Source organism: Hemicordylus capensis, chromosome 3, assembly GCF_027244095.1.
Source record: "Hemicordylus capensis ecotype Gifberg chromosome 3, rHemCap1.1.pri, whole genome shotgun sequence".
NCBI lineage: Eukaryota > Metazoa > Chordata > Lepidosauria > Squamata > Cordylidae > Hemicordylus > Hemicordylus capensis.
The window spans coordinates 326,335,013-326,353,929 of NC_069659.1; the positions used below are offsets into that span (position 1 = coordinate 326,335,013).

General features: G+C 41.9%; 1 long non-coding RNA gene across 3 annotated transcripts in view; it reads right to left on the reverse strand.

The window, feature by feature from the left end:
- The window catches only part of LOC128351653 (uncharacterized), a 41,919-nt gene that overhangs the window by 11,954 nt on the left and 11,048 nt on the right, over positions 1–18,917 (reverse strand). For all 3 annotated transcript variants that reach the window (XR_008319949.1, XR_008319950.1, XR_008319948.1), the window contains one exon: positions 11,940–12,031. This is a non-coding gene — a long non-coding RNA (uncharacterized LOC128351653). The remainder of the gene's footprint in view (positions 1–11,939; positions 12,032–18,917) is intronic.

Genomic DNA, 18,917 nt, shown 5'->3' on the forward strand with positions numbered 1-18,917 from the left:
GCTGTGAGCCCTGAAACTGAGCACTTTATTACTACATAATGGGTGGGGGGCGTATGGCATGGGGATGGAAAGTTTTTAATCTCATGGTGTGCATTCCAGAACATAATGCTCATCTCCAGAATGCTATAAACTGTTAAGAAACTGAAACAGGCCAACTCCTTTCTCCCTTCATTTTCTTTTATTTTTAATGAGCACCTATGCCATCAGCCATAGACTTAATTGCTAGATTCACACTGATTCCTTTAGGACTCTCCATCTCGGTTTGCATAATGCAGAACTGAGGGTCCAATGGACCTGCAGTTCTCTCCCCACCAGCCACCCCACCCCACTTGCTAACCTGTCCGTGTTTGGATCTAACCTCCAGGACCCAAACTGCAGTCAGGGAGACTGCAGAAAGGAAGGGGAATTGGCTGCACGAGCAGGGGGACTGGCTACCAGGCTTCCTCCCTTGCATAAAGGACAGTGGCTAGATATCCAAAATGGGCATCACGGATATAAACTGGCAGAGAACGATAGTGGCGCAGCCAAACCACTATCAACATGACATGCAATGTATAAACAAGCACTGTGATTTTGTTTGCATACAAAAGTGTTCATTTAATTAACTTAGACTCAATAGGCTTGAAAAATAGTATTGTGCAAATAACTTCAATATATAACACAAACAATGCGCATAACAAACACATTAAACATGCGCAGACATATAATACTCTGCAGACAGTGGCAGCAGCCAATTGGAACAGAGAGAGGAAGGAGCTTCCTTCCTCCAACTCTGATTTCAGAGAAGGCTGCCTCCAGTTCAGCGTTTGATTTCAGAGAAGGCTGCCTCCAGTTCAGCGTTTGGATGTAACAACCCCAAATTCAAACCCATGTAACGTTTGGATGTAACGACCCTGAACTCAGCAAAACTTGCAACAACCCAAGGGTTCAAATTGGAGTTTGGGAAGGGAAACCTTGGGTCACTTTTTGAATGGGACAGAGGTTCCATGCATTTGGATGTACAAGAAATCCAACCTCTGCCCCATTTAACTCTGGTTTTCCATCACATGTGAATGCAGCATCCCTCTTTTTATTGCCCTGACCTAGGAGTGAAAACTGCCCATGGTTGGGGGAGAATGGAGAATTCCATTCCAGGATTTTAGCTGTGATTGAGTAGCAGTGCGTTTCCTCCTCCAGGCAACAAAAGATAGCAACAAAGATGGGAGTTTCTCTTTGGCATTCAATACAAACCCACAAGTTCCCTTTTCCAGACAATGAATTGAGTTCCTCTAGCATTTTCTTACATGTTTACCTTCAACATTCCACAGATCCTAGAAATTCACAGATCCTGGAAGCTCACAGGGCCATTTTGGGCTTGTTGTTTGTTAAACCTTTTTATTTTTAATCCACAAATGTATACCTTTTATATATATGAAGATTCCCCTAGGCATGTAAAAACTACCATCTTGTGTTGAGTGGCCATTTAACTTCCAGATGGATAGGCATTCAATCACCCCAATTCAACATTCAGGAAAAAATAGTATAACCAAGAGTCAGAACAACTTTGAAAATGTCTGTAGCTTCCTAATAAGTAATTTACTCCTCTTCTCCTGCACATTGCTCTGATATTTAAATATTGTTCATGTTTCCTGCAATGTATATTCATTAATATTAAAACTGCTATTCTGAAAGTTGTCTTTCTGGGGTTTTCCAGTCAACTTTATGTTGCCTGTCAGGATGGAAAAGTAGATTGGGCACTTTTATTGGACCTTCTGCTGTGCTAGATTGCAGGGGGCCTTACCACTTTTATAGGCTGCTATTTCAGCATTCAGTGCCCAGTGCTGGTAAATGGTCAGAGTTATAAATATTTGGCTTGGTATAAGGGCTCTGAGGACCGCTCTTTCATTTTTACAAACTCAAGAGGGCTGTATTGCTATGTTAACCATATAATTAATATGTCAATAGTGGGGGAATGATTAAAAGACATGCATTTTTATATAGTATGCGGCTCTCTATCAAAGTTTTGTTGTTTCAGATTGATTATAAAAGACTAATAGGAAAATGATTACAACCTTAAATCATGGGTCTAGAATTATTCGCACTAGAAATTATTTATTGAATAACTGCTGCACATTGTTGGTTTTGCCTGCTATATTCTTACTAGGTTTGGGTGCTTTTTCTTGTTGCTGTAATATAGCAGCAGCAGAGCTCTTCCCCCCATGCTGTTGTTGCCAAACAATAGTCCATTAGAAATCCATAAAGCCATCTGCCAAGTGAGGTGATATATTCCAGATTTTAAAAACACACTCACAGCATTGTACAAATGCTGGTGCACTTCACATTTCTTTTCTGGGTCACTCTAATTTAGAAAGGAATAATTTCAGATAACTTTTGCATGTTAAATGTATATAGAAACAAATTTTCATTACATATTCTCTTTTAGAACACTTATTCGGTCACAAAACCAGAGGAGCACCTGGGTAATTTTGGAGCCTGGACCTAAAGGCCTTTGTAGCCCCTTCCCCACCTGCAAATTAAGCATCATCCCACTACATACACAGACACATAGTGACACCCACAGTATTTTTAACGTGAGGTTTCTTGAGGGCACAAATAGCAACTGAACTCATAAGAATGTAAGAATATATAACAGGTATATTTATGCAAATATGATTTAGCAGAAACATTTCAACACACTACTTAATGTATTTCCATCCCACATATTTCTTTCCCCACTCCCCCACTCTGCCTCTGAAGCAGAGGTCACACTTGGCCCATTCAGCACGGCGCGGGGCTGGCAACACAGCAACCATACAACTGGGAACAGACAAAGGAGGATTTGGGAGCCCTGAGGGGGTGTGGAGGCCCTGGACTTTGGCCCAGAAGTCCTGGGGTAACAGCACTTCTGTGTGAAACTGTAATCTTGCATGTTCATGCCTGTAAATATAGCTTGAGTCGTAGAAGATTTCTCTAAATGTAGAGTTTAATACCAGCTATATTCACACAGTCAGAATGATTCCAGTTAGAAAGTTAATCAGGATTAGTCAGATCAGTGGAACTGATTGTGTGAATCCATAATTTCAGGGCAATCCTGCTCAAACCAGTCCAGTTAACCATTTTAACAAGATAGTTATCTATCCTGGTTAAATTTGACCAGGATTGCCCTGAAATTCTGGGTTCACACAATCTGCTCCATTAGACTCACTAATCCTGATTAACTTTTTATCCTTGTGATTGTGTGAATGCAGCCATCATTGAATATTGCCTCCTGGCAATATTGCCTCCTGGCAAAGAGCCCCTGGTGGCACATTGGTAAAAAACTGCCGCCCTGTAACCAGAAGGTTACAAGTTCGATCCTGACCAGGGGCTCAAGGTTGACTCAGCCTTCCATCCTTCCGAGGTCGGTAAAATGAGTACCCAGAATGTTGGGGGCAATATGCTAAATCATTGTAAACCGCTTAGAGAGCTCCGGCTATAGAGCGGTATATAAATGTAAGTGCTATTGCTATTTCTATTGCTATTGCTTATTCCATTGCTAGGTCAGTTTGTTTGGTTTTTAATATACATACCTAACAGCCTGTTCCATAACTTAGTTCCCCTGCATTATGTGGCATCAGTGAACTTGCTTAAATCTAAGAACCGGTAGTTTGGCTTAATTGAGTTTGGGGCTGAGCTCTTTAGAGCTGTCCCATATCCACTAGTTAATAATACTGCTGGCTATTGTAACATCTGTAAACAGTTTGGACTCTTTTTTATTTCTGACACAGTTAAAATTGACATCACACAGGGCTGTGGCAAATCAGCCAATACCATGCTTGAATATGCTTCTCAAATATCTGTTAAGATCAGTGGCAAAGATTGCAGACAATCGATTGGTATTGTGCAGAAAGATCACATGCACCCACCTGTCCCACACTCACTGAAGTGTGAGTACTGTAAGATATTCCCCTTAGGGGATGGAGCCACTCTGGGAAGAGCAGAAGGTTTCGAGTTCCCTCCCTGGCTTCTCCAAGATAGGACAAGATTTTTTTATTGAACCAACAAACTACCAAAGCATACAGTACATTGCTAAAGCACAATTATATACAAAGTGGTTGTTTGTACATGATATATCTACAAAGATTTACACACAATGATTTGGAAACCCACAAGTTTATGAAGTATATGCAGGTAGTACTGTAACTCGGGGGTGGGGGATTTCAAGGCACTTCAGGTAATCGGGGGGGTTACATCTGACGTCCATTTCCACAATTTGTCCCATTGCTGTTTAGAAGAGATACTCTTGTCTTTTTGCACATAACCATACAAACTTTTCCAGAAGAGATTTACTATCTCATCCACGTGAACCTCTTGGTCACGTCTTCCCTCCCTATTCCTATGCAGGAGCATTGCATAAATGACATACAGGTTGACTAACCTGATTACGAGAAGGGGAACGTTCCAATTCTCTAGTATGAGGGCACCTGTTCCGCCCCGTTTCCTTGAAGGTTTCTTTCTGGGACCTCAAAAAGAGGTTCTATCGCTCAAGCCCGAGGTTAGTTCTTCCCAAGCCTGTTTTTCCAAATCAGGCCACTCTAACAGCTTGCTTACTCCCTGCCACACTCTTTTGGCTACCACACACTCTTTTAAGAAATGTGAGTGGGTTTCCCTGAATGTTTTACCTAGCTCACTAGCTTTCTGTTTGCAGGTGATTTTAGGGCACTCTTGCTGGTCCTCTGGGAGCCATGGCTTAGCCGCATTAAGTGGTAGTACTTTATGGTATAAGCACCACCTTGTTTTCCATAAATGGAAAGGGACTTTTTTCTCCTTAAAGAGAGCGATAGGGTGATCGGTTTGCAACAAGTACTGTGAAGTGCAGTGTTTGTAGCGTTTACGTTCTAAATCAGGTTTTAAGAAACCCACTTCTAGAATCTCTCCATAAATTGTTTTCCTTAGCTGCTTAACTGAGGAGGATCCTTTAAATAGATCCGGTTCAACCTTCTATTTTTTAAGTGTGAATAACAAATCTCTCAAGTAGTCCAGGTGTTCTCTTTTTAATACTTGTGTGATATTACCATTGAAAGATCCTTTCCCCCACCATGCTATGCCCCATGCTGACTTGCTCCAATGCAGAGCGAAAAGCGAGACCCAGGTTTTTTGCAGGAGGTTGGACATATTATGGACATTCACGAAAATCCATTTTCCAAAATTGTAGGACATGAATTCAGTTACAAAATAGGGTTGCAGGGCAGGTAGGGCTAGGCCTCCCCGCTCAACCTCCTTAAATGCTACCGCACAGGCCAAAGGGAAGGACCTGTGTACCATACTAGATGGAAGATCTGACTTTCAACTCTCCGAAGGAGATCGAGTGGGGGAGGATAGACTACCGCCAGGTTATGCACCGGGGGTATCAGGTAAGTCCGCATGTAAACCGCTTTCTGGTACATGGTAAGGCTCCATTTTTTCCACGATAGGGCTAAGAGAGATTCCTGCCTGCAACCTTGGAGAAGCCACTGCCAGTCTGTGAAGACCATAATGAGCTAGATAGACCAATGGTCTGACTCAGTATATGGCAGTATATGGCAGCTTCCTATGTTCCTTTGTTCATTGGCACCATGGTATGTTAACACATGGTCCATGAATAGGCACATTTAACACTGGTGCAACTGAGGCCAGTCATAACAACGAGAATAGATGACTGGACACTTTCCTGTCCTATGTGACCAGAAATGGATCTTAGTTACTGGCTTGACAGTAACTTAGCTGAGCCTAATTTCTCATTATGGTACAAAAGCTGTGTTGTCTGCTACAATGCTAATCTGTCATTTTGCCTCTTGGCAGCCTTCTGGAATACATGGCCTCTAGCCATGCTTTGGACAAAATTCATTTTATTTCCATAAGGACCTAAACAATGTCCTGGCTTCTTTGGCTTTATCTGGAAGCATAATATTGAGAGGATTTTCTCTCAAAAATCTGTATTTGACCCTGGTGACCATGGCACTGCATTTCTAGTACACTTGCTAACATCGTTTCATAATACAGAGCTTAAAGGAACCTGGAGATCTTTGGTCCCAAATAATTCAGTGCATATGAGTAAATGATATATATTTTTCTGTTCAGAATCTTAATTGAATCTTAATGATTTGTTCACATTTGATTCATATTGAAACCAGATGGTCACAAACTGGCCAGCTATCTTATTTTTAATTTACATATCTTCAGACTCAGAATTCCTGGAAGTAGAGTTTGAAGCGCCAACTAAAAAGAATGTGTACACTGCCTAGAGATGCTTATATCAGGCAGTAAAGAAATATGATAAATAAATAAAAGTGTGCTTAAAAGCATGTGCTTAAAACATAAGTTATGTACCTAAAGCATAATTTAACTACTGCTCCCTCCCACCAGCATCTTAAATTGTGTCCCAGTTTAGACATCATGCTAAACCGTGGTTTAGCTTGCGTTATGAGCACAAGTCTACTCCTTCTTCCCCTCTGTATGCAAGGGGAGGAGATAAGGCCACTGGCTGACAGCCTGACTTACAGGAAGTACATGTGCATTTGCAGAGTAAAGCAGGTCTTTACATGCAGCTTCCCCAAGGACATATTATTTTCAGGGGTCACAGAGCATTCATGTGAGGAGAGGGGCAACTTCATATCCCCATACCCCCTTCCATCCAAAGTGCTCTGTGGCCCCTGAAAATAGTATGTCCTTGAGGGGTGTGTAAACCTCTGGAACATATTATCAGAGTTCACCGAGTGCTTCAGAAGGAAGGGGAGATTAGCAAAAGTTGCCCCTCTTCTTATGCGGCCACCCACACTGCTTACTCTGGAATGCAGCAAATGTACACATCGTGCTTCCTTTGCTGCACACACGCTTTGCAAGTGAGCATGTGGGCATCTGTTTCCTGCTTGTCATTGCATCCAGACTTGGCAAATTGTGGTCTGCTGGCAAACCAGATTATCAGACAATGATCTGGTTTCTAGGCAATCGGGTAAGTGTGTTGACTTCAGTGTTGTTTGTGGTTATAGTAGTTTCGGACTTTTAACAAAGCAAGGATTGTTGTAGAAGAAATTGCTTCTGTGTCCGTTGCATAAATTTCCACAAATGCCAATAAAGCCATTTCCTTTCATTGAAATGGCCTGAAGGTTCATGGCTGTAGTACGACCAGTTACGGAAACCATATGAATATATGAAGTTGCCTTATACTGAACCAGACCTTCAGTCATTCAAGCCCAGTACTGTCTGCTCTGAGTAGCAGCAGCTGTTTGGATTTTCAGCAGATAGGTTTTTTGGTATCACTTGTGTTACCACACGTGTACACATAGGTGAATGCTACATGTGTATATCTCATTCAAGGGAACTTGCTTAAAACCAAATTTGCAAGCATGAATAACAAATGGACTGCAGTCTAAACTGCAGTAGAGCCAGCGTGGTATAGTGGTTAGAGTGCATTCAGCCGTGATACTTGCTGGGTGACTTTGGGCCACTCACTTCTCTTTCAGCCTAACCTACTTCACAGGGTTGTTGTGAGGAGAAACTTAAGTATGTAGTACACCGTTCTGGGCTCCTTGAAGGAAGAGTGGGATATAAATGTAAGTAAGTAAATGTGTGTGTGTGTGTGTGTGTGTGTGTGTATACAGTAAATATGTATGTGTAAATATATATATGTGTGTGTGTATACTCACACACACACAGAGGCAAGGCAACATTTAAGGTACCCCAGAAAAGCAACAGACTCAGAGGCAAAGCTTTGAAAAGAAGGCATACAGTTTATTTGTAAAGATGCAGAAGGGTAAGTATAAATGGCAGTCATTTGCCAGTCTTGATCAGGAGCTGGGGAAAGTGGTCTTCCTGAACCCAGCTAACAATAGGACAAACTCTGGCTGCGTGCAAAACTATCCCTTCATATCATTCACACTAGTTACGAGGAGAGAACTGAGCCCAAGTTGTCCAAAGAAGAAGCTACTCCAAAGCCCCCCAAATCCTGCAAATCATTCACTTATCTGCAAAATGGAATCGTGTGTAATCCAAATGCTACTCTTGCAGCAGACATATTTGATGTTTCTTCCCATTTTAGAGAGTTTGGTCTTTGTTCCCCTCCCTGTGTTTTGCCTCAAGTTGAATTCACTATTTATTGTTGGATATTTCCACCATGTACTGTGTCTGCCTGTACTGGGACCATCCTTAAAGGCATATCTGATACCAGATTCTTACTATGGTGGACTGAAGGTCTGAATTGAGTTTGACCTTGACTGAGGACATACAGGATAGAATTCATGCTTGAAAAAAGCGAAAGCTGCATTTTAGGCCACTTTGCTTTGCTTAGACATGTCGCCAGGGTATAAACAGCAATGCTGATCTTTGCTTAAGGGGCTGCAGTCTATCTTGGGGAAGACTCTTGGGACTGCATATTAAAAAGATAGCTGGAGATTTGGATTTTGATGTTTTCCCAATTCTAGAGTGTATTCATGGTCAGCCATGAAGCGGGAAACACACAATGTAGCATATGCAACTAAAATTGTGTAGGAAGCTCTGTACACTTTAATCATTATAACATATATTTTGCTACTAGAAACACAAGATATCAGTACAGGCCAGTGAGTCTCGATGTTCTTTTTTTCTGCAGTCTCACAAAAACTCATTGATTGAGAGATGGCTAAGCCTCAGTTCTCAAAGTGTGAGGCGGGCCTGCCAAAAGAGGCTCATGCTACTGATAGGGGAGGAAAGCAGCCCCAAGGAAAAACAACACAGAGAGAACTCTTTCAGAAGGTGCAGAAATGTCATATCCAGCCTAATCCTATGCATGTTTACTTAGAAGTAAGCCTACTAAGCTAAAAGAGATTTACTGTGCATTGTATTTCAGCCTCAAAATGGGTACTTACGGCCAATCAGGGACTAATTTTCCACCTATGGTGTACTTTTTGTCAACCCAGTTGAAGTGATTTCCTGAGGTCCTCTTCCAGGGTCAGTGTTGTAGCATGGGAGCCACTGCAGTGTGCTTATTACTGTGTACGGTCTGTCGGAAGCTCAAAGTCATGTAGGACACGTCTGCAATGGACTATTTCAGATGCAAGATGGATCCTTGGTTGAATTTGAGAATCCCTGCTGTGCTTTTCCAACTGAATGCATCTCTCAAATTCAGCCGAGGTTCAATTCAGCCAAACAAACTGAACTTTGAAACCAAGGTGTGCAGTTGGCTTGTTTGTTTTAAGCATGGCTGAATTTTGCCATTGCGTTGCATCTGAACCAACCCCCAGGCTTTTTTCTCAGCTTGTTGCAAGAGGCTCGAGCAACAGAGCAGCAGAGGAACAGATGTGGATTGGGCGAATGGTGGAGGGAGGGGCCAAAGACCAGGAGAACTGGTCTTGTGGTAGCAAGCATGAATTGTCCCCTTTGCTAAGCAGAGTCGGCCCTGGTTGCATTTGAATGGGAGATCACATATGAGCCCTGTAAGATATTCCCCTTAGGGATGGGGCTGCTCTGGGCAGAGCACCTACATGCTTGCATGCAAGATCCCTCCCTGGCAGCATCTCCAAGATTGGGCTGAGAGAGACTCCTGCCTGCAACCTTGGAGAAGCCACTGCCAGTCTGTGCAGACAATACTGAGCTATATGGCCCAATGGTCTGATTCAGTATATGGCAGCTGCCTATGTTCCTATGTTCCTAACTGACAGCAAAACAAACCACATTGCTGTTGAATCATCTGTGGAGGGAATTCTCCCCTCGATTTTGGAAGCTTGGTTAGAAGCTTCCTTGGCTCCACGTTTCGTCTGACAGGACCCAATGTGTCACCAAGTGCAGCATTTTGATTTTTCCAATAACAATGAATGGTAGCTATTCATTATGTGAAGGTAAAGGACTGTAGTCAAGCACATTGTTGAAATGGGGCCTTAACCAATAGCAGATTACCACAGAGGCAGAAGAGGCATCTGCCTACGGCGGGGTGAAATTTGAGGAGCAGCAACTTTTGCCGCCCCTCAAATTTTGCCATGCCTCTCTCTGGGGGTGGCGGTAGTAGTGGGGGGTGGGGCGTGAGGGGAAATCTCCCCCTTTTCACTCTGATGTCACACACAAAGGGGGTGTGGCCAGGGCTCCGAAGCCCTGCAAGCTCCTCTCCCTCTCACATTTCAGGCAGCAACGGCTGCCAGAAAAGACAGGGGGAGAGGAGCTCGCTGGGCTTTGCAAGCTGAGGAAGACATGTTATAGTTCCTGGAGGGCGGTTGGGCCAGAGTCAGGCCACCGCCGCTTCTGGCACATTTTAAAAGGTACTCTTCCCTTCTTGCCCCCCCCCCCCTGCAGCAAGCAATCTGCAGCAGCAGCAATGTTTTTTAGGGTGAGATTTTCCCTGCCCCCCCCCCAGCGGCACAATCATCTTTGTCTATGGGCGGCAAAGTGGCTAATCCACCCTGGCCTTAACCCATCCACTGATGCTGGTGAACCCAATATCTGGGTTCGGTGGTTCTTTGATGTAGTCACTGTAGTTCACACTAATGGGAGCTACTAAGAACTACATTGAACCATATCAACATAGACCTACCTATTAATTTGCATAACAGGGTAATTAGACTTCCAGTGTCTAGTTTATGATCACATCAGAGTGTGACAAAGAGACAGACCACAGCAATGGTTTAGATAGATAGATAGATAGATAGATAGATAGATAGATAGATAGATAGATAGATAGATAGACATACACACCTCTGGAAATGGGGCTGTGAGTAACAAGGGACTGGGGTGACATCTTTTAATTCCACTTTTATTTCCTAATAATGCCGGATTTATGCTGCACTCTCTGACAGATTCTTAGCAATAGCACTATGAACCAGGGATGCTGTGATAATTGGTAACTATTATATCTGATGTACTATAATGATTTGGCATATCAAATCGCTAGGTCTTGTGTTAATTTTCTTGGTCCACCAAATGTTGACAAATGTCAAGTAAACTTGCAGTCCCTGTGGATTTCAATTTCTTTTGTAGATTTCTCTAAGCATAATAACTGTTATGAAATCTGGCAGCCGGGCACTGGGATATTTTTGAGTCTCTGGTTTCAGGCAAAATTCCTAGAACGGATCACATTCCATTATCTGAAACTGACTCTAAAGCAAGAGGCCTCATTACTGCAGAAATGACTGTTGTGCATTGCCTATGAATTCCGGTTCTCAAATATTTCCAACCAATTCTTTTGACATTTAGTTTATTAATAGGTCTGAATATAACCAGAAAAGGTACCTGTGGTGTTACTGGTAATGCAAATTGTTTATGAGTTTTAAAAAAAACCCTTTTACTCTGTAGATGCTATCCTTCGTATATGATTCCAGCAAATTAAGGGGGCCACATATGATCCAAGAGTGCACAAAGAATGAATTTTGAAAGACTCTGGTTGGGTCATTAGTCTGTATTAATAAACCATATTGAAGTTACTCATATACTAGGATTCTGATCGTGCATTCCAACATAAATGAACTTCACTTGCTCTTTATCAAAACATGAAATGCTAACTCCAGACTTTTCAAGCCCCAGACCCATAGCCAGAAATTGTAGGATGAGGGCAACTAAGGGAGTGGGGAATCATTGCAGAAGGGCCAGAATATAAATCCAGAGAGGCTTTAATGTTAATTATATTGGTGAACAATCGGATTCAAGAAGTTGTAGCTAAAGCTTCTCTTTCTCCAGTGAAAGGAGCTTCCACCAATGTAAGGAGTTTTTTCTGCTGAGAAAGGAATCCTTTCTCCAGAGGAAGGGAATCTTTAACTACAACCCAGTATTGATGCCAGCACATGTTGCCTTATGTCTCTACAAGCAAAAGTGCTAGAAACTTCAATAGGAGGTGAATATTCAGGGTAAGAGCCGGAAAGATCCATCAGGAGCCAGGCTCATGTGGCCTTCCTGTGACTACAGTCTTGTCGAGAGCCTTGACTCTGAACTGAGGTGTTGTTGTTTTCTGTTTTCTAATGAAAATAATTGATTCTATGTGTTACCTGCACATGAGCACTATGAAATGTTGGAAGAGATCCTCAGGGAAGATTCCAGATTCATTCTGTTTTTAATGTAAGCCGTCTTGAGTTCATTTCTGGGGAGAAAGGTGGGGTATAGATTTTAAAAAGCTAAACTAACATTAAAGACAGCAGTTACTTTAGGGCAGGAAAGTTAAAAAATAATGCTTTTGGTGGCAAGCTGAGAGGAGTTTGCCCTCTACTACTCTGCTCACTACTAATTGCAAGTGCAAAAAGTGACTTCTAAAGTTGTTGAATTGTTTTGTAGATTCCAAGGCAGAACTATGCCTATCAGTTCCCAACCTCGCTGACACTTCACGGGCAGGAAGAAGGCATTTGCAGAGAAGCATCAGTAGGAGGAAGAAGAGGCTTCTTAATCCATCCCCCATCTGCTGATTCTTCTTTTCAGATGCCCAAATAAAAGTGGAGGGCACATGTTTGCTGTGGTAGCTGAGCCCGCTAGTGTTGTATCAATATGCAAATTAGACATACTATTTTTTGATTTCCTATAATTTCTGTACAACTTGGGGTGGGGGGAATAAGGCATCTAGTAGCAGTGAAAATAAACAATGGATTTTCATTTCTTGCTTGCTCTTTTCAAAACCGTCAGTAAATCAATATTTTAAGGTCCTTTATGTTCCATTAGATTTAGAGAAGGCAAAATTGTCATTTTAAAGTACAAAAATGTTGGTTTTTCTGGGGTTATCAGCCAATCTTGCTTCTGACATATTGAAAATACCTCCACATGCTACTAAGGCAGACTTGTTGAAATTTTAGCAGATGAACTTTTCAGTAATGGAAATGTCTGTTTTGATAATGCCTTTAAGATAGCTGTGCATAACTTGAATCTTTCAAGTTAGCTCAGTAAGGACGTACACCTCCAGGGACAACTCGCAGACACTTTACACTGGTGTAATCTCATTGAACTTAATTGGACTAAATCAGTTTAAACAATCTGTGCAATGAGAATTTTGCTGCTTATTCACTTAGCAGGCTTATCAATGTAACAGGACAAGTACTTTTCCTATTTCCTTGCACTCCTGGGACTTTGTTAATAAGGGGCTTACTATATCTGCAAGATCATTTATTTACCTTGGAAGTTTCACATGGACAGCTATATTCATCAGACCTTCTCTTTGGAATCTATTTAATAGGTGAATTGCTCATTTTCTAACCTTGCTTACCATTTGCTCAGTGTCTACCAAATGTATAAGTAATCTCACAGCAGTCCATAGGCACAAAATCAAACACATTTTCTTCCATTTAGCCCATGTTCCAACATGATATAGTTCCAGTATCAAGGGAATTGAATGAGGTACTGCAAATCACAGCAGTAATGAGAGAGCTGCGTGATGATACACGAGTCTGCATCCCACTAGATGTTACCAGTCAGGAATTCATAAACATTTAGGGCATGATCCAGCTAAAGTTAAGCCTCTTTTAAGTCTCATTGATTTCAATGCAAAAGTTAAGGGCTGGGGCAAAAGAGGAGCACTTTTTGCAAGTGCTTTCAGCAGCATCAAAAGCACCCTGTCATTTGGCATTGTTTAGAAACGAAGGTGCAAATGTACACCCATGCAAAATGATGGCAATTGGTAGGGACCAATAGGCTGGGACCACCCCAGTGGGCAGAAAGGAAGCATGGTTCTTGCTTTCAATTGGCTTCATTTGACCTCTGTGAACACCATCAAGTCTTATCTGATTGGCTATATAATGATGTGATATCACATTCACTGTATGGTCACTCATCAGGTGGGGTAACTCATGGAAGGAGAAAAAAAGCCCTAACTGGGAAAGAGCAGGGGAAAGAGGAGAAACAAAGAAGTTTGAAAATGTGACTATTGAGAGGGCTTTGAGAAACATTCTGGTTTACCGCAAAATATGTTTCACCTTGTACTTGAAATGCACAAACATTTGTTATAGCCTTAAAGTTAAGCATATGATTAGCTCTTTTCCCCATTGAAAAGAGGGAGGAGAACTGGTCTTGTGGTAGCAAGCATGACTTGTCCCCTTAGCCTTGCAGGGTCTGCCCTGGTTGCATATGAATGGGAGACTAGATGTGTGAGCACTATAAGATCTCCACCCTTAGGATGGAGCCGCTCTGGGAAGAGCATCTGGGTTCCAAGTTCCCTCCCTGGCATCTCCAAGATAGGGCTGAGAGAGATTCCTGCCTGTAACCTTGGAGAAGCTGCTGCCAGTCTGTGTAGACAATACTGAGCTAGATGGACCTATGGTCTGACTTAGTATATGGCAGCTTCCTAAGTTCTATGTTCCTATGAAATCAGTGAGAACTAAGGATGCTTAGCTTTGACTGGATCATGTCCTTAGTTGTTTGTAGTTCCAGGGTCTGATGCAGATAATTAGTCATATAATTAGTTAATTGCAACTTTTTCACTGGGAATATCCCAATGCAAGAACACATAGAAATGCAACCGTAATCACCTTAGTGGCACTGGAGCTCCTGTCGATTCAATGGTATTCAATGGATTCAATATTTGATCCTGATTTTCATGATCAATTTACTTGTTTTAAAGAAAGTCCCATTTAGATTTAATTGTGCTTGACCAACACCAAGCGGTCTTGGAAGAAACTGATTATCTAGACCCATTTCAAACTTGCTTTAGGGCAGGCTAAAAGGTTGAGACGCTTGGCCTGATAGATGACCTTTGCCAGGAAATTGACAGAGGGAGTATAACTCAACTGGTTTTTTGGATCTCTCAGCGGCTTTTGATACCATCAACTATGGTATCTTTTTGAATCACAGAGGAAATTAGGGATAGTAGGCACTGTTTTATAGTCGATCTGCTCGTATGCCTCAGATAGATTTCAGATGGAGTCAATTGGTGACAGTTGTTCTTCAAAATGGGAACTACTACATGGAGTCCCTCAGGACTCCATTCTGTCACCAATGCTTTTTAACATCTACATGAAACCACCAGGTGAGATCATCAGGGGATTTGGTGCTGGATGTTATCAATATGCTGATGACACCCAGATCTATTTCTTGTCAACAATTTCAGGAAATAGCATTAGCCCCTTAAATGCCTGCCTACAGGCAGTAATGGGCTGGATGAGGGATAATAAACTGAAGCTGAACTCAAACAAAACAGAGGTGCTCATTGTTGGGGGTCATAATCTGCCAGATGGAATAGAACTTCCTGTTCTGGATGAGGTTACACTCCCCCAGAAATAACAGGTTCATAGCCTGGGAGTGCTATTTGACCTGGGTCTCACCCTGGTGCCTCAGGTTGAGGCTGTGGCCAGTAGCACTTTTTACCAGATGTGACGATTTAACAACACCACCCATTTCTTGAGGAGAAGGACATGAAAACAGTGGTACACCAGCTGGTAACCTTCAGGTTAGACTAGTGCAGTGCACCCTATGTAGGGCTGCCTTTGTATATAGTTCAGAAACTTCAGTTAGTCCAAAATATGGCAGCCAGATTGGTCTCTGGGGTATCTTGGAGAGACCACATTATGCCTGTTCTTAAACATTTGCACTGGCTGTGATATGTTTCTGGGCAAAATACAAAGTGTTGGTTATTACCTTTAAAGCCCTGAATGGCTTACCATATTTTATGGACTATAAGACGCACTTTTTTCCTCGAAAAATATCCACCAAAATTCAGGTGCGTCTTTTACTCGTAAGCCTGCCAAACAGGTTCGAGGGGGGGGCTATCCCCCGGCAAAGCCTGTACGGATGCTAAAGGAGGGGGTTGGGGGCGACCCTCTATTAACCCCGTGCAGCCTGGGGACTGCCGCTCCAGCTCACCCTCCACTGCTTGGGCCATGGACTCCTCCTCCTCCTCCTCCCCGATCGTGCAAGTTTTACATCACCACCAGCAACACCATTGTTATCAGCTCTCCCTCCTGTTTTACTTTCTGCAAGCATGTTCAGCTGCCTTTCTGCAAACATGTTCAGCTGAAGAAAGTGCAAAGAAGTAGGAAAGCCGAAGTGGTGGCCGCTCCCTCCTCTGGTACTGTATGTGCATTCTGGTGAGGAGAAGGAAAGCTCGAAAACGAAAGAGGTTTTTTTTATTAAATAGGGTCAGAAGTGAGGTTGAAGAGAAAACAAGGAGTGGAGTAGGAGCAATTGAAAGGGGACTTATCTGAGGCAAGAAGAAAGGAGAACAAACTGAAGCAAGGCTGAGAGTCCTTTCCTGGAGCTAGCAGGACTTTTCGGTACAGTTTTGATAACAGTTTAATATGTTAAAACTCTGAAAAACTGGATTAAAATTAAGGTGCGTCTTATAGTCTGTAGCGTCTTATAGTCCATAAAATATGGTAGATCTAGTTTAGCTGAGAGAGCACCTTTCTCTACAAGAACATCAGGATGGGTCCATCTTTGGGTGCCACCAGTTCATCTGGTAGCGACCTGGGATCGGGCCTTCTCAGTTCTCACCCCTAGGTTATGGAAAGCGTTCCCCATGGATATAAGATGATAATCTTCCTTGGAGGCCTTCAGAAGAGCCTTAAAGACCATTTTTAAAGTCTGGCTTTTAATGATATCTAGTTTTAATTTTAATCTGGTTTAAATGCTTTTTAAACAACAACAACAACAACAACAACAACAACAACAACAACATAATAATAATAATAATAATAATAATAATAATAATAATAATAATAATAATAGAAGGAATAGAACTGCCCAATGGAAGCAAGATCAAGAACCTGGAAGAGAAAGAACATTACAAATACTTGGGCATTCTCCAGGCTGATAACATCGCACACACTGAAGTTAAAAGCAAAATTGGAAGTGAATACATCAGGAGAGTTTGAAAAATCCTCAAGTCCAAACTCAATGGCGGGAACACCATACAAGCCATAAACACCTGGGCTATACCTGTTATCAGATACAGTGCAGGAATAATAGACTGGACCCAGGCAGAGCTAGAGACGCTAGATCGTAAGACCAGGAAAATCATGACCATCAATCATGCTCTGCACCCCCGCAGTGATGTCGATAGGCTCTAGCTCCCTCACAGCTCAGGTGGAAGAGGAATGCTGCAAGTCCATCAAACAGTAGAGGAGGAGAAAAGAGGCCTTGAAGAATATACAAAGGACAGTGAAGAAGATGCACTTCAAATGGTCAATAATGCGAAACTATTCAACACCAATGAAAGAAAGCAGGCCTACAAGAAATAACAAGTCAAGAACCGAGCAGAAAAATGGAAAAATAAGCCCCTGCATGGTCAATATTTGCACAATATAACTGGAAAATCAGACATCAGCAAGACCTGGCAATGGCTTAAGAATGGCAACTTGAAGAAAAAAACAGAGGGTTTAATACTGGCTGCGCAAGAACAGGCACTAAGAACAAATGTAATAAGAGCAAAAGAAGAAAAGTCAACAACAAACAGCAAGTGCCGCCTTTGTAAAGAAGCAGATGAAACAGTGGACCACCTAATCAGCTGTTGTAAAAAGATCGCACAGACTGACTACAAACAAAGGCATGACAAAGTAGCAGGGATGATACACTGGAACATCTGCAAAAAATACAAGCTACCTGTAGCCAAACATTGGTGGGACCATAAAATTGAAAAAGTGGTAGAAAATGAAGATGTAAAAATATTATGGAACTTCCGACTACAAACAGACAAACATCTGCCACACAATACACCAGATATAACTGTGGTCGAGAATAAAGAAAAACAAGTCAAAATAATCAACATAGCAATACCAGGGGATAGCAGAATAGAAGAAAAAGAATAGAAAAAAATCACCAAATACAAAGATCTACAAATTGAAATTGAAAGGCTGTGGCAGAAAAAGACCAAAATAATCCCCGTGGTAATTGGCGCCCTGGGTGCAGTTCCAAAAGACCTTGAAGAGCGCCTCAACACCATAGGGGCCACAGAAATCACCATCAGCCAATTACAAAAAGCAGCTTTACTGGGAACAGATTGTTCTGCGACGATATCTATAACAACTGACAATAAAATTCAGCCATCCCAGGTCCTTGGGAAGGACTCGATGTCTGGGTAAAACAAACCAGTCAATAACACCTGTCTGACTGTGTAAACAAGAAATAATAATAATGTATTATTGATGTTAATGTAGATCAAACTGAGCCACTTTAGGAAGGGTGGTATAGAAATATGAATGAATGGATGGATGAATGAACGAATGAATGAATTTTGCAGTCTAATTGACTATTTATCTTTTTCAAAAGAGTTCCTTAAAGTCATGGGACAGCCAATGCCAAAACATTTTTTGTAAATGTTTTTAACTTGTTTTACACTGTTGTTAACTGCCCAGAGACGAAAGTTTGGGGCGGTATACAAATTTGATAAATAAATACATAAATAAAATTTTCTATAAAATAATATTTATTTATTTATTTATTTATTAAAACATTTTTATACCGCCCAAAACTTACGTCTCTGGGCGGTTTACAACAGAATAAAAACAAAGTAAAACATTCTTTAAGACAAAAATGGAGGGGGGGAACCACACATTACAACAATTTAAAAAAATTTAAATAATATTTTAAAACAGCATTAAAACCATTAAAACAACATTAATTAAAAGCCTGAGTGAAGAGATGTGTTTTCAAAAATAATGCCAGGAGGTCTATAAGAGAGCATGTTCCATCTTCCCTGAAGATGCCAGGGAATACTTCTGTGGTACTTTCAGGGCCAGGTGAGTGTAACATATAGATCGCGGGTGGTCTGTGGGGAAGGAGGGTTAAATGTGCCTTCCCCGCAGATGATTGGCTTGAGGTCTCTTGGTGGGCGGATCACTGGCCCAGACGAGCAGCGGTGCTGGGATGTGCCACCACTTATCACCCCCTCCTTCCCCACTGAGTGTGCTTGCAGCCACGGCTGACATATCAATAAAATGAGGTGAAGGGAGCCAACAACTGATACCAGTCAGGACCTCTTTTTCCCCCAGTTCTACCTGAGGGCGACTTCAAGTTTCTTTGGAACTCTTGCTCTGTCAATTAACATCTTGTTTTCT